The sequence below is a fragment of the Hyaena hyaena genome, unplaced genomic scaffold, assembly GCF_003009895.1.
Source record: "Hyaena hyaena isolate Hyena2069 unplaced genomic scaffold, ASM300989v1 scaffold_224, whole genome shotgun sequence".
NCBI classification, from domain to species: Eukaryota; Metazoa; Chordata; class Mammalia; order Carnivora; family Hyaenidae; genus Hyaena; species Hyaena hyaena.
Window position 1 is genome coordinate 67,563 of NW_024080854.1, and position 14,754 is coordinate 82,316.

Below are 14,754 nucleotides of genomic sequence, written 5' to 3' on the forward strand. Positions count from 1 at the left end.
TTCAAGTTGTGACCTACCACTCTCTAGGTCTCTAGTCTTGGGCAAATAATTTAGCCTCTGTGAATCTCAGGTTCCTCATGTGTAAAAAAACAAAAACAAAAAATAAACAATTAAAACAAAAAACAAGAAAACAGATAAATAAATAAACAAAGCCCAGTACCTACCTGTCTACAGTGGCCACTCGATATATTTCGTTGCCTGCTACCCATCCCCCTGCTTTAACAGCGTCCATTAATCTTTAGCAGAACAGCTCCTTACCACTCTTGGCCTATGTGGCTTTGATAAATCCACCACCATCGAACTGATTGTCACAGGTCAAGATCTGACCTATCAGCATATTCTATCCTGGTACTGCAGTGAACTTAGTTAGGAATTCATTACTCACTGAGACTCAGTCCTAAAACTTATGTTGGAACCATTGGACCTACATTCTCTCTCTTTGATGAACTTAAAGCTGATAATGATGTGGACCTAGTGGTGCTGGGGTCACCATGTGGAAAGAGGCTGCCTAAGAACAACCCAAACAAGAAAGAAGAGCACCAAATCCTGTTAGCTTGAGCACTTGAGTAGAGCAGGGTCTGAAGCAAGTCCTACCTAAGTACTGTTTGGCTCAAATCAGTTTGTTGTGGGTCCTTTATTATCTAAAAACCAAAATACCATAGACTCTGAATCCTAATGCCTGATTTGAAATTGTGGTTCTTTCTGTGACTCATTAGCTGTGGGAGTTTGGGTTGTTTACTTACTATCTGTGCCTCAATTTCCTCACTAATAAATGGAATTTTTTTAACATTTATTCATTTTTGAGAGAGAGAAAGAGATAGAATGCAAGTGGAGGAGGGGCAGAGAGAGAAAGAAACACACAGAATCCAAAGCAGGGTCCAGGCTCTGAGCTGTGAGCACAGAGCCTGATGCAGGGCTCAAACCCAGTGAGATCATGACCTGAGCTGAAGTCGGGCGCTTAACTTACTGAGACACCCAGGTGCCCCATAAATGGAATATTAAAACACCAACATCAAAGGTTATTGTGAGGATAAAATGAGTGACTACATATAAGGCATTTATAACAGTACCTGGCACAGGTATATTGAAAATATACTATTTTATTACTATAACAATTACCATTATTGCTATTATATAGTAATGACTATGACCATTATTATTTTTTTAAATTGTTATCTCATAGATTTATAGGGTTTGGAGAAATACGGCCAATGAGTTTGAGTGAAATTAAAAATTATCCTGGTTGGGGTGCCTGGCTGGCTCTGTCAGTAGAGTGTGCGACTCTTGACCTCAGGATTATGAGTTCAAGCCTCACACTAGGTGTAGAGATTACTTAAAAAGCGAGAGAGAGAATTCTCCTGGTTAAGGCTCACAGAAGGTAGGAGTCTTGAATTTTATCCAGCTCAACTTAAGTCCCATTTAGCCTTATTGTCTTTTTTACTAGACAGATCAAACTGCTAGAGCAAGGTCAGGCCATAGAGGCATTTAGGATATATCTTTTTTTTTTTTTAAGTGTTTTATTTATTTCTGAGAGAGATAGCATGAGGGGGGAAGGTCAGAGAGAGAGGGAGACACAGAATCTGATACAGCCTCCAGGCTCTGAGCTAGCTGTCAGCACAGAGCCCAATGGGGGACTCAAACCCACACACCATGAGATCATGACCTGAGCCGAAGTCGGATGCTTAACCAACTAAGCCACCCAGGCGCCCCTAGGAACTCTGGGTCAAGTTAGGCATCATACTTGACTAGCCAGGTAAACAAAACTTCAGTAAGAAAATAAGATTTGAGCATGGTTTGGAGTAGAGCCTTAGTCTTCCAGGAAGGGTTTCCTGGGGACAGGCAACAGCTAGTACAAAGGTCTTACCAGGCATTTTGGAGGGACAGCTGTATTAGCGTGGGTATTTGTAGGAGATGAGGGCAGAGAAGCAAAAGGGCCAGGTCATGTGGAAGCCATATTTACTCAGTTTTTTTTTTTTACTCACTGTGAAATAGGGACCCAAAGCAGGGTTTTGGGCAAAGGAGTGACATTTAACTTTTATTTTAAAGGTCACCACAGTTCCTATATTCAGAGAGCAAGAGTGGAAGCAGGGAGACAAGTCAAAGAGCTGTTCAATATCCAGGTGAGGGATAACGCACCTCTCAGGATGTTGGCCCTGTTCTCTCAGACCAGCTTTCTCCTGATGAAGAAACTGTGTCTGCTGGTGGCTTCAAGGCTTCCAACCTCACAGCTTGTGACCAGGGAGCAAAAGCCTCCTCTCCTTTCCTTCTCAATTGCCTTAAAATAAATAAGTAAAACCTAGAGAACACATGCACCTACTCTGCCTTCTACTTGCCACCCTTCCACAGGTCTAGCACACAGTTGGTCTTCACTGAATGCATTTTGGAAAGTAAGTAGTACAAAAACACACAGATCTGATACTTGATTGGTTTTATGGGATGGATTATAATGCACTGTTAGATCCTCTTGCTTTTTCCACCTTACAACCAATGGTCACATGTGCAAATTTACCAGATGAATTTCATAGGAATGGCCAATTACTCTGAGAAGTGTATAGCCATAGCCAGAAAACTGGATTCCTGGCCTTGTTAATGTCATCTTCTCATTGAATTATTCTTTCCTAGATAATGAGAAGAATATATAGTCTGAATCTTAGGCAATATATTTTGAATTTCAGGCAACAGTATGATACCAATGCAAGTAGGAAGCCACTTTCAAATATTTTATTAACATTTTTATTCAAAAGAATAAGGACAGAATCATCAAGTGAAGCATAGAATACATGGAAATGAAGAATACTTAAATCAGACCCTGCGAACCAGTAGCTCAAGAATATGGGGTGCTTGAGTGGCTCAGTCGCCTAAATGTCCGACTTTGTCTCAGGTTCTCACAGTTCCTGGGTTTGAGCCCCGTGTTGGGCTCTGTACTGACAGCTCAGAGCCTGGAGCCTGCTTTAGATTCTGTGTATCCCTCTCTCTCTGCCCCTCTTCCACTCATGCTCTGTTTCTGTCTCAGTCATAAATAATCATTTTTTAAAAAAAGAATCTGATATATATATACATATATATACATGTATATGTATATATATATATCTTACTTGGCCTGCACAGCAGTGGCCCACTCATTGACTTTAATTTTTTAAAATAGTGAGTTGATATGTAAAAGTATGGATTTTCATATGAAGTCAGATCTCTTTCCCATAGTTTAAAATACTAAACTATGTGGCAGTGTTGAGCCACAGTTCTCTCAAGGCCCTGATCAGCTGTGTTTCCTTGAGCAGGATTTATAACACTCTCCACACATGTTCTGTTTCTGAAATTTACCAAATTTCCTTAATGCTCCATTTTAAAAATGGAACTTGCAATCTCTAATTTTAAGAGTTTTTCTGAGGCCCTACACAAAGCAAACTCCAGAATAGTGTTCTAGAACTAACATGGAAAAAAAATTCAAACCATGAAATGTAGAACAGAGTAAGAACAGAGAAGTTTCAAATTGGGATAAAACAGGCTAATGTGTTCATTTTGGCACATCTTCCACAACTGGGGCCTTTAGCCATGCCAAATCACAGAGATAAATTTAGAATCATTCAAAACCATTAGGATTACTAGTTCCTACATAAGAAAAACAGGATTAATAAACTCCTGCTTAAGTAGAAATAAGTTCTTTGGCCTATGTCTGCTATTCTACACCAGAATTGCAAAATTCCTAGTGTGGATACATCATTGCCAGGAATTGGAGGTGACCCAAGCTATGAACCAAAAATTGGAAGGGATCACACTAATTTGTGAAACCCAGTACTGAACTAAAACCAAACTTTTTTTTAATTGTAGACTCACTCAGAAAGATTTCTATGAAAGTCAATAAAATCCAATTAACTAGTATGAACTATAACTGAACCAGTGTTTTCTAAAAACAGTAAAACCAGAATATTAGAATATTGTCTCAACCAAACCAGTGTTTTGTCTGTTTGCATATGAAATCAGGAAAGTATTTTTATTTTTTTAAATTTTTTAATGTTTATTTATTTTGAGAGACAGACAGACAGAGCACAAGAAGGGGAGGGCAGAGAGAGGGAGACACAGAAACTGAAGCAGGCTCCAGTCCCTGAGCTGTAGGCCCACAGCCTGATGCCAGATAGAACTCACGAACTGGGAGATCATGACCTGAGCCGAAGTCAGATGCTTAACCGACTGCACCACTAAGGCACTCCTCCTTGACTAAGTATCTTTAAAGGCAATCATACTTTGGTCCTGGCTACTGTGCACATCAAAACTACAGGAAACACATTTCAATCAGTTATGAACTCTTTCCAATTCTGGCAGACACTCCTAGTTGTCAACCAAATACCCATTCCTCCTATTTCTTTAACAAAACCCAGATTTAGTCAAGAAGACAATCTACCCAACTTCCTTTTCCTAGCCTCCTTTACAACCCAGTGTGCCCACATGTCTTTGTTTCAAACTATGAGATTTAAGCAGACATTATATGGCACTTCCAGGAAACCTTGTTGTCATGGACCCATTCTACATTCTTCCATCCTGGATTTCAGGTACATAGCTAGAGTTCTAATCATAAGACAAATTTATTATTTTTTATATTTATTTATTTGGGCAGGGAAGCACAAGCAGGGGTGGGGCCAAAAGGAGGGGACAGAGGATCCAAAGCAGACTCTGCACTGACAGGTTGACGGCAGCGAACCCAAAGTGGGGCTCAAACTTATGAACCATGAGATCATGACCTGACCAGAAGTTGGATGCACAACTCACTGAGCCACCCAGGCACCCCCTTAAGACAAATGTAAAGATGGAAGCTATACACTAAGGATGACAAAATGGAAATCAGGACATGGAGACATTGTTGATATCCTATGGGTCCTTTCCAGCTCCTGACTTCTTTCACATGAGAGTTAAATAAACTTGATTGTGTATGAGCCATTATTTTGATGGCTTTCTGTTATACATAGCTAAATCTAATCGTAACTTATAAATTAAGTATGCTACCATTATAGAAAATAACTCAGTACATCTTTTTATATAACAAATATTCGCTGAATACCTATTATGCATCATGCATTGGACTAAGGATACTGATATATTTCCAGTTCTCATGGAACACAGAGGAAAGAAAATTTGGCTAGGTGATTAAATCCTAGACTCATCTTCACTGTTGATTAATAAAGTCCTTGAGCTTGGAGAAGCCTCTCCAGTTCTCTAAGCTTCAGTTTCTTCATATGTAATATGATGGAGTTTGACTAAGTTTTTCTAAGGTCATTTCCACCTCTCCCATTGTATGATTCAGTTAGTTTCCACAAAAAGTCAATCATTTTCTCACCATCCAATAGAAACCTATCTCACCCTCAGTCCCAGAAGTCAGTAAATATGATCCTAATTGACCCCCTCCAACCACAGTGAATAAGCCCAAAGCTGGACAATTCTCCCTTCTGAAAATCTGAAATTGGAAGATTTCGACACTGAGTCAAGGCCATGTGGAATGGGGGTCAGAGTAGATGGCATGGCAAACCAGAATCATGTGTGAGCCAATGTGTGGGGAGCAGAGGCACATGAGGAAGCAGGAAAAGTTGCCTGCATAATGAAGCAGGAATCTGCAAAGGAAAAGCAGACGTGAAAATCCAAAAGTACCAAACTAGCAGCCTGATGAGGCAGATCTAGTCCTTAGTTGGCTCACAGCATTTTAAAAAATGTGTATTAGTTGTCAAGATCTTCAAAAGAGGAAGTTTTGCATAAAATTCTGAATTTCCAGCTTTCATGGCTACAAGAGACCAGAGCAGAGATCTCTAAACAAGGTGGTTTATGCCAGTGCCTCAACCTCCTCTTGTCTTGCACCTGTTCTCTGCCTTTGTTTCCTTCATTTCCCTTCCTCGCAGAGCCCTTGTTGGTATGTGAATTTGAGACTCTGTTCCAGGTAATGCAGCCTCATGATAAAATGGCAAGCTCAGCCATGATTATCAAATCTCAGTATCCCCTGTGTTGCCTCAGCTCTACTTTAGTAGTTCTCCTAGGATATTTATAAGATTCCAGAGCCAGCAGTGAGGAAATGGCACAGTGACACCTTAGAACTCCCCCAAAGGTTTAGAAACTGTCAGAACCAGGTACTTCTGAAGTGGAAGGTTAGGGTAAGACTAAAAGGAATATTGGTTGACACCCAGATTAAAAGCAGCCCACAGAGATGTCCACTTTGGCTAAGATGGAACAGCAAAGACCAGATTTACCCTCACAGCAGACAATTCACACAAAAAAATAGACACAATAGATGAAATAATTGTTCTCAAGATGTTGGATGTTAAGCAGCAAAGTACAGCCATCATGGAGAGACAGGAAATAAAGAAGATGTACTCTATGGCTATCCCAGCTTACTGTCTTGAGATAGTTTCTATTTCCACCCAACATTGGCAGAACACACATTCTTCTTTAATGCAAACAAGTCATATACCAAAATAGTCCATATTCTGGGCCGTAAAACAAGTCTGAAGGACTTAAGTCAAAGTATGTTCTGAGACCAAAATGAAATTAAAATAGAAACCAATAAGGAAAACATAGCTTACAAATCCCAAATATTTAAAAACCAAATAGTATGCTTCTTAACCCATGTGTCAAAGAAGAAATCAAAATTAAAAAGTATTTTGAACGGAAGAGAAATGAAAATACAATATCAGAATTTGTGGGATACAACTGAAGCAGAACTTAGAGGGAAATCTATAGCACCAAATGCCTAAATTAGGGAAAATAAAAACAAGTCTCAAATCAGCACCCTCAGCTTCCTTCCAACTTAAGAAACTAGAAAAAGAAGAGCAAATGAAACCCAAAGAGAACAGAAGAAAGGAAAGCATAATACCCAAAATTTTGAGAAATAATACTAATTCTACACACTCTGCAACCAAATTAAAGAGGAGGAAAGGAAACACATGAAGCCAGCCAAAGGCATTGTAAGAAAAGTATGCACCAGTGTTCCTTATGAACACAGATGCAAATTTCTTAAAACAAAATTTTAGAAAATTGATTCCGACAAAATATAAAAAGAATAATATATTATGACCAAGTGGTCTTTATCCCAGGATTGCAAAGCTGATTTAACATCTGTAAATCAATCCATATAATACATGACAGTAATATGTTACAAAACAAAAACCACGTAGCCATCTCAATAAGCAGGGGAAAAAAGCATTTAACAAAATCTACCTTTCATTTCATTTCAAAGTAGGAATAGATAGGAACTTCTGCAACCTGATAAAAAAAAAAAAAAAAAAAAAAAAAAAAAACTATGAAAACCCAACATAGTTGGTAGTGGTGAAAGACTGATTACCTTCCCCCTGACATCAGAACAAAGAAAGGCTGTCTGCTTTCACCTTATATTCAACATTGAACTGGAGGTTCTAGCCAGTGCAATAGGCAAGAGAAAGAAACAAAAGGTGTCCATACTGGAAAGAAAGAAGTAAAACTTTTTATTTACAGATGACATGATTGTCTGTGCAGAAAATCCTATGCAATCTATAAGAAAAGCTACTGGAATTAATAATTAATGAGTTTGACAAGGTACTTGGGTGGCTCAGTCAGTTAATATCCAACTCTTGATTTCAGCTCAGATCATGATCTCACAGTTTGTGAGACTGAACCCCGCACTGGGCTCTGCACTGAGAGTGTGGAACCTGCTTGAGATTCTCTCCTTCTCTCTCTGCCCCTCCGCCACTGGTTGTCACTCCTTCTCTCTCTCAAAATAAATAAATTAATTTTAAAAAGAGAGAAATAGAATTTAAAATATAATACCAGTTATAATGCCATCTAAAAATATGAAATTCTTAGGGATAAATAAGGTAACATATGTGCAATGAAAACTAAAAAACATCATGGGGAAAATTGAAAGAATAATTAAATAGAGATATACTGTTTTCTTGCATTGGAATATTCAGTATTTAAAATTTTTTTAAATGTTTTATTTATTTCTGAGAGAGAGAGACAGCGTGAGAAGGGGAGGATCAGAGAGAGAGGGAGACCCAGAATCTGAAGAAGGCTCCAGGCTCTGAGATAGCTGTCAGCACAGAGCCCAACGTGGAGCTCAAACCCACAAACCGTGAGATCATGACCTGAGCCAAAGTTGGACGCTTAACCAACTGAGCTACCCAGGCACCACTGGAATATTCAGTATTGCTAAGATGTACATTTTTTCCATCATCTATAGGTACAATACTATCCTGTCAAACTCCCAGCAAGATGTTTACATTATGCATTATGTTATACATATATATGTATACATTTACATATATACTACCTTTACATTTTATATTATATTGTTAGCTTTTATGTTAATAATATAAATATGTTTTAAATTAACAAGCTGATTCTATAATTCATTTGGAAATGAAAAAGACCTGGAACAGCCAATTCGACTTTGAAATGTGGAAGACTTACACTATCTAACTTCAACACTTAGTATATAATTATAAAAATCAAGACTGTGTGGTATTAAGTTCAAGATAGACAAGTAGACCAACAAAATAGAAGAGAGTATACCAAACAGACAAACAAAAAAACTTGCAAAAGTACAAAGGCAATTTGATGGGGAAATCAAAATCTTTTTCATAAATGGTCCTCAGACAGATATCCACCTACAAAAAAATGGAACTTTGACCCACGCCTCATACCATATAGAAAAAATTAACTCAAAATGTATCACAGAGGCGCCTGGGTAGCTCAGTCGGTTAAGCGTCCGACTTCAGCTCAGGTCATGATCTCACAGTTTGTGAATTCCACCCCCACGGCAGGCTGTGTGCTGACAGCATGGAGTCTGGAGCCCATTTCAAGTTCTGTGTCTCCTTCTCTCTCTGCACCTCCCCCTCCCCCTGCTCACATTGTCTCTCTCTCTCTCAAAAATAAAAAAATATTAAAAAATTTTTTAATGTATAATAGACCCAAATCTAAACAAGGCCCCAAAATATAAAACTTTTAGAAGAAAACAGGAGAAAGTCTTTGTGACTTTGTGACTTTAAGCAAGGATTTCTTAGGTACAACACCAAAAGCAAATAAAGTAATAAAAAAGTAATAAAAAAGTAATAAATTGGACTTCATCAAATTAAGAACATTTGCTCTTTGAAAGACATTGTTAAATAGACTGGGAGTAAATATATGTAAGTCACACATTTGAAAGAGGATTTGTATCTAAAATATATTAAGAAATCTTAAAACTCAGTAAGAAAACAAAGTAATCAAATTTCTTTTAAATGTTTTTATTTATTTCTAGGAGAGAGAGAGAGACAGCGTGAGCAGGGGAGGGTCAGAGAGAGAGGGAGTCACAGACTGAAACAGGCTCCAGGCTCCGAGCTGGCAGTCAGCACAGAGCCCGACGCGGGGCTCGAACCCACCAACCACGAGATCATGACCTAAGCGAAAGTCGGACGCTTAACCGACTAAGCCACCCAGGCGCCCCTCAAATTTTTTTTAAATGGGCAAAAGATCTGAACAGACAATTCACCAAAGAAGATATGCAGATGGCAAATAAGCACATTCGAAGATGCTCAACATCATTAGCCATTAGAAAATGCAAAATAGGGGTGCCTAGTGGCTCAGTTGCTTGAGCAACCGACTTCAGCTCAGGTCATGATCTCCTGGTCTGTGAGTTCAAGCCCCACATCAGGCTCCGTGTTGACAGCTCATAGCCTGGAGCCTGCTTTAGATTCTGTGTCTCCCTGTCTCTCTACCCTTCCCCTGCTCACACCCTGTCTCTCTCTCTCAAAAATAAACATTAAAATTTTTTTTAAAAATGCAAATTAAACCACAATAACATACTGCTATACACTTACTAAAATTTCTAAAATTTATTTTTTTAATTTTTTTAATGTTTATTTTTGACAGAGAGACAGAGAAAGAGACAGCATGAGTGGGGGATGGGCAGAGAGAGTGGGAGACATAGAATCTGAAGCAGCCTCCAGGCTCTGAGCTTTCAGCACAGAGCTCTACGCGGGGCACAAACTCACAAGCCGTGAGATCATGACCTGAGCTGAAGTTGGACGCTCAACTGACTGAGCCACCCAAGGACCCCTAGAATGTCTAAAATTTAAATGACTGACCAAATCATGTGTTGGCAAAGATGTTGAACAATTAGAACGTTCTCATTCATTGCTGTTGGGAATGTAAAATGGTGCAACCACTTTGGAAAATACGATAGCAGTTTCATTAAAAATTAAACATGCACCTACCCTGTGGCCCACCCAAGAAAAATGAAAAACTATGTCCACACAACAACTTGCATATGAACGTGCCTACCAGCTTTGTTTGTAATAACCCCAAACTGGACACAATCCAAATGCTCATCAACAAGTGAATGAATAAACAAATTGTGGCACATGAATATAGTGAGATACTTAGCAATTAAAAACATGAGCTATTGACATGCTCAACGACATGGATGAATCTCAAAATAATTATACTGAGTGAAAAAAGCCAGAACCCCTTCCCCCCCCACACACACAAAAGAGCACATAATGTTTGATTCAATTTATACAACATTTGAATAGAAAATGCAAAGTGATCTCTAGTAAAAGAAAGCAAATCAGTAGTTGTCTGGGGATGAGGAAGAAAGAGTAGGGGTAGTTAATATGTCCATTATCTTGGCTATGATGATTTCATGGGTGTATACATACTTATAAAATTGTACAGTGTAAATAAATGCTATTTATTTTATGACAATTACATCTTCATGAAAAAGTTTGATCCTTAGGTTCCTTTCCCAAGTCTATGCAGCTAGGCAACTGGTTTTCCATAAAACCCCGTCATTAGACTTAGGTTTCTTCTCTGGAGGAAGTTAACAGTCTGGGGACTAGAGGACAACAGGCACAAAAGATGGCAAGGGAATCTTTAAAACAAACAAACAGGAAAGTGTACATACTAAAGGCTGAGACTTTCAGCCCTCTAGCCCCACTTAGCTCCTGGAACCCCGGCAAGCAGGCTTATCTCTTCTAGGCAGAAGACTGGAAAACTCTTCCCTGGGCAACCTTAGTGGCTCAAGAGAGACAAACATTCTGACACTGCGGATTCCCTAAAAAACAGCATAGCCAGATAACCTACCGTGAAGCTTGTAACAAGCCCCACCTGCAACATCGGAGCTTCCGGTTGGCGTTTTAACATCCCACCCTCACACATGAGCAGACAACTAAAATTAGAATTTGTTCTGAAAACATGAAGGGTTAGAAAAGGTGTTTGAACAGGCCACTAAGAAGCATTATCAGAAAATGGAGAAATTATTGTATTCTTGAGGGAGTAGTCACTAGAAAATGCCAAAAACTTAAATTGCTCAAGAAATAACAATGTAAGCCCATTATTAGGACATGGAAAGATAAATATTAAAAGTAGTTGCCTCTTAGGGGCGCCTGGGTGGCTTAGTCGGTTAAGCGTCCGACTTTCGCTTAGGTCATGATCTCGCGGTTCGTGGGTTCGAGCCCCGCGTCGGGCTCTGTGCTGACAGCCAGCTCAGAGCCTGGAGCCTGTTTCAGTCTGTGACTCCCTCTCTCTCTGACCCTCCCCTGCTCACAGTGTCTCTCTCTCTCTCTCTCTCTCTCCTAGAAATAAATAAAAACACTTTTAAAAAATTAAAAAAATAAAAAAATAAAAAATAAAAGTAGTTGCCTCTTGGGAAGGGAAAGTTGGGAGAGATGAGGGAACTGCTGTAGCAATGAGGATGATATGACCCTTGAATTTATGTGCCTATATAACTTGTAAAAACTGTGGGAAGGAGGGAGTGAAGAAAATCAATTAGAGATGAATAAAGCTCTTGAAAAGTCAATGAATAGGATGACACATGTCCCTGTTTGCCAGAGATATTCCCAGTTTTCATCTATCTGTAGTGCTTGTTCACTCACCAAATGTCTCCATGTGGCTAACTTTATGTGTCAGGCTGATGCCTCCTGAATTCACTCATCAACTTTAACATCACCGTAGCATGAGCCATGGTGTCCTCCTCCTGTGATCCAATAGGAAATACACAGTACCACCTGTGAAATATCTTTGCCAAAGAAACAAATATGAACTTAAATCCCATCAAGTCTCTCACCTGGGTTTCTCAAAACACACATCTTGGAACAGATAGTTCTTTCTTGTGTGTATAGGATGTTTAGCAACATCCCTAGCCTCTCGCCTTTTGATGATAATGGCACCACCCTGTTGTGACAACCAAAAGATTCTCCACACATTGCCAAATGTCCTTGAGGTAAATGGGATTGGGGATCTCCCCCTCACGAAGAATCAACTGCTCTACATCTAACTACCAATTTACAAGGCATGGGATGAAATAATATGTTAAAGGGTACCAGCAGGACACACCCAGCCAAATTCAGAATGTGGGAAATTCTGAAGGACAGATGACCCAGCTTCTTCAACAAACACAAAGTGCCAGGGATGTATGAGAAGAGGGACTACCAGAGTTTCAAAGCCCTTTTTAAAAAATCAACAAATGCAACGTGTGGATTTGTTTGGATCCTGATATAAATTGCAAGAAAGATATTTTTGACACAATTGGAGAAAATTAAGGAGGAGTTAGGTATTATGACACCAAGAAATATTGTTAATTTTGTGAGTGTAGTAATAGTTCTGTGGTTACATTATGTTTTTAAAGCTTTCTGTTAAACATACATATTGCTATATTAATAAAGTGGTGTGAAGTCTGTCTGGTTGCAAAGGAAGAAGGTGGGGAATAGATTAAGCAAGAACATCAGAACAAGGACAATTATTGAAACTGAGCGGTAGGTACATGGGTATTCATGTACGGTTGTCCCCCCTTATCCACAGGGAAAATGTTTCACATCCCCCAGTGGATGCCTAAAACCATAGATAGTACTGAGCCCTAGTCATACATACCTATGATAAAGCGTAATTAATAAAATAGGCATAGTAAGAAATTAACAATAATTGCTAATAGAATAATTATAACACTATGCTATAATAAAACTATGTGAATGTGGTCTCTCTGACTCTCTCAGAACATCTCATTGCACTGTACTCACCCTTCTCGTGATGATGTGAGATGATGACGTGAATGACGCAGGCAGGTGAGGTAGCTTAGGCTACTACTCTTGACCTTCTGATGATTTATCAGGAGGGGCGTCCGCTTCCCACTGCAGTTGACCATGGATCAGTGAAACTGCCAAATCCAAACCACAGCTGGGTGGGGGCACTACTCTTCTTGGCTCTCTACTTTGTCTATGTTTGAAATTTTCCATAATAAAAACTTAAATGGGAGAAATAAAACCCAATAAATGAATAAGGTGTGGCTTAATGGGAAGCACATGGACCAGGAGTCTAGAGTCTGGGGTTTTATTCCCAGCTGCTCCACTAACCAATCTGGTCATTTTAAGCAGGGAAGTCGCTTCTCTGGCTTTTAGGATAAAGTTCATGAGTTAACAGATTTCTACGATCCCTTCCAGGTAAGGCTGTCAATGACTCCAGGACAAGACTTGAAAAAGTGAATTGAATAACAGCCCCAAGGACTCAGCAGTTTCAAAAGTCTGAATGTGCAATGAAGACACTGGCGGTGAGTTCTGTCCCCTGGATTTCCAGATTCCCTCCTAGGCCTCTTAAGTAGCTTAGAAGGAGCAAGATGAACTGCGTTGAAAGGTTGAAAACTTCTGAGTTAGCACCTGCTGAACAAGGCTTGCGTCAAACCCCCTCTTTAAGCAGCTGTGGCTGCAAGTTTGAGTAATTTGTCAGGGAAGTGTGAATTACAAGTCTGTATTACAAAAGTGTTTATTTTCAGCCTTTGCAGAAAACAGTGGGAGATAGAGGGAACCATGAATAATAAAGCAGCAGGCATCTGAGGCAAACAAAAGTTTGCTTTTCCGAGTCTTTAACCACAGGTCAATTTCCCTGCAAACTTGTGTGAAGCCCTCTGTAGGTTTGGGGAGGTAGAGCAAACAGGAAGAGGGCAGGTGGAGAGGGGCGGAGGAGCTCAGAGGGGCAAAGGAACAAAGGAAGACCTGGCCTCCCATTCCTCCCCCCACCCCCACCCAGGGCCAGGCCCTGCTGCAATGAAATGATTCACATGGGACTGACTTTGCAATGCCACAAAGGAAACCCTTATTAGAGAGCTCCCTGAAATACCCTTGGAAACAGCTCCCAAAGATCTTTCTGGCCTTGCTCTGAAGAATGCAGAAAACTTCCCTTGTCCCCATTTGTAGAGCATCGTCCATGGTAAAGGGGAGGGGGAAACTCACACCAGTCCCCCTCCCCTGTACCCCATCCTGGGCCCCAACCATAACATCAGCTTCTCTCCCTCAGCCTGTCACAAGGGGCTCCCAGCAGTCATTGGCCTCCAGGGTGGCCTTCCACCAAGCAAACCTGCCTAAGCCACTGAGCCTCCTCTTTCTGATATTTTCACAAGCCCCCCCTTGCTGTGGAGATGAAATCCAGTGTACAGGACCTCCAGGAGAAGTGGTGAGTACTAATGGTTTAAAAGCATCCTCAGGAATCTCAGGAGCTGCATGACTGCCCTGGATAGACCTAGAAGGAGCTTCTTTACAATATTCCAAGGTCATGCCTAGGGGCAGAACACAGGAATCCCACCCAGACGCTGGTGCTGTTTGCTTTAGGTCTGGACCTCCTGGCCTCTCCAACTCTGCATCTCTCCAGTCTCCCCAGACCTCTTTTGTTACCCAAGGGCAGCCACCCTGCAGAGAATGCTGTGGGAAGGGCAGCCCCAGACAGTGGATCCCCCAGGCTGAGGTGGGGAGAAGACACAGCAGCCCCGGGGGGGAGAAG

At 40.3% G+C, this 14,754-nt stretch overlaps 1 long non-coding RNA gene across 1 annotated transcript; it reads left to right on the plus strand.

Annotated features, from left to right (window-relative positions):
• Nucleotides 1-2,057: 2,057 nt before the first annotated feature.
• LOC120239049 lies at nucleotides 2,058-14,424 on the plus strand. The gene is made up of 3 exons (XR_005530347.1): nucleotides 2,058-2,120; nucleotides 13,425-13,531; nucleotides 14,275-14,424. It is a non-coding gene; the product is annotated as an uncharacterized LOC120239049 (long non-coding RNA).
• The last annotated feature ends 330 nt before the right edge of the window (nucleotides 14,425-14,754 follow it).